At 31.6% G+C, this 2,149-nt stretch overlaps 1 protein-coding gene across 4 annotated transcripts in view; it reads right to left on the bottom strand.

The window, feature by feature from the left end:
* The window catches only part of EGFLAM (EGF like, fibronectin type III and laminin G domains), a 266,219-nt gene that overhangs the window by 207,649 nt on the left and 56,421 nt on the right, over positions 1–2,149 (bottom strand). The window lies entirely within an intron of this gene.

Raw genomic sequence — 2,149 nt, 5'->3', positions numbered from 1 at the left:
GAAGAGACAGTTTTCAGATGAAGAAATCAAAGCAATCAATAATCATATAAAATTTTTTAAATCACTCTTTATTAAAGCAATACAAATTAAAACAACTCTGAAGCACCACCTCAAACCTATCAGATTGGCCAATATGACATTAAAGGATGATGATAAATATTGGAGGAACTGTGGCAAAATTGGGAAATTAATGCATTGCTGGTAGAGTTGTGAACTTACAAGCATTCTGAAGGGCAATTTGGAATTATGCCCAAAGGGCTAGAAAAGAATGTGTACCCTTTGATCCAGGAATACCACTACTAGGTCTATATCCCAAAGTGATAAAAAAAAATAGGAAAGGGCCATCCTATTTGTATAAAAACATTTATAGCTGTTCTCTTTGTGGTGGTAAAGAATCAGAAATTAAAGGGATGTCCTTCAATTGGGAAATGGCTGAACAAATTCTAGTTTATGATAGGGGTGGACTACTATGTGCTGTAACAAATGATGAACAAGATGATTTTCAGAAAGAGCTGGAAAGAGCTACAGAGTAAAATGAGCAGAACCAGGAAAACATTGTACACAGCAACAGCAACTCTCAGCAATACAATGATCGATTCTGAGGGACTTATGAAAAAATAATGCTATCCATCTCCAAGAAAGAATTGTTGGAATAAGAATGCATATGGAAGCATATGATTTATCACTTGTTTATTTGGTTATATATTTTAGGATTTTGGATTCATATATTATATTTTATATATTTATACTATCATTTATTTATAATATAGATATGTGTAAATATAATAAATTATTCATTTAAAAATGAATAATATGGAAACCTGTTTTGCATGATAGTACATGTATAGCCCAGACTGAATTGATTGCCAGATCCAGGAGTGGGAATGGAAGAAGGGAAGGAGATAGTATAGATTATATAACTTCAGAAAACTCATGTGGAAATTTGTTATTAAAATGAAAATATTTTTTTTTAATTTGGCTTTTGTGTCAAAAGTCACAAAAATGTATGCTAAAGTGTACAACTGATCATTTGAAATGCTATTTTTTAATTTTTATTTTCTATTCATTTCTCAAATACAACAGAATCTACTCCTTTCCTCTTCTTTAATTTTGAGTACAGTAAATTGTTCATTTATAGATACTGTTCAGGATTTATATACTGATAGACCAATTTATGGGATGCCCATTCCATTTCATATCAAAATCTTGGAAATTTAAATTCTTCATTTACTTTTTACTGCAGTGTGGAGTATTAGTCTGACTTCTTTTGATTGATTATGGATCTCAATAAAGATGGCCTGTCATGTTCCAGCACAATCAATCTATAGCATCTGTTATATATACATATATATAACATATACATATATATGTATATATATATAGCCTCCTATTCTCATTTTGCTTGATTCTACATCCAACTAATTGTCTATTTGAAGTGCCTGTCTAAGATGTATCCCTAATGGATAAAACCAAGAGGCTGCCCATCCATTTGCATGACTTGATACAGACAATAGTCAGTCTTTATCCACTAGATTTTCATGTGTGGGTGGGTGGTTAGGCCATATACTTCTTGATGATTTGGGGACTTACTCAGATATTCTGTAATATTATGGGACTTGATGGAATAATGGTATCCACAAACTGGAACATCAAGAAGACCTTAACACCTACAGAAAATCTGTCTTCCATTTGAATTCTGAACTTTATACTGGACATCCTCCATTATCCAGTCTTTGAGGAGCAGGAGAATAGATCTGTCTGTTTTATGCCTTATGTGATATTAACAATCAAGAGGTTGCCAAACAGGTTATCTAAATTGTTACATCTTTCAAAGAATCTTGAGTAATTCTAATTTAATCATTTTGAGAAAACTTGTTGAAAGAAAGGCTTTAAAGTGACCTACATATGACATCTTTAAAGTGAGCTACATATGACATCACTTATCACATGCATATTTGGGTATGTGTTTTGGGGTTTAGGCTTTAAAAGATCTCTCTATATCAAATATGAATAATGTGAAAATAGGTATCAAGTGATAATATTTCTACAATCCAGTGGAATTGCTTGTCAGCTCTGGGAGGGGAAAGGGAAAGAAAATGAATCATGTAAACATGAAAAATATTTAAAAATAAAAATTTTTAAAGAAATT

The sequence above is a fragment of the Monodelphis domestica genome, chromosome 3, assembly GCF_027887165.1.
Source record: "Monodelphis domestica isolate mMonDom1 chromosome 3, mMonDom1.pri, whole genome shotgun sequence".
NCBI classification, from domain to species: Eukaryota; Metazoa; Chordata; class Mammalia; order Didelphimorphia; family Didelphidae; genus Monodelphis; species Monodelphis domestica.
The sequence above is the reverse complement of the archived record's forward strand: the minus strand, read 5'-3'. Positions and strand labels throughout refer to the sequence as shown.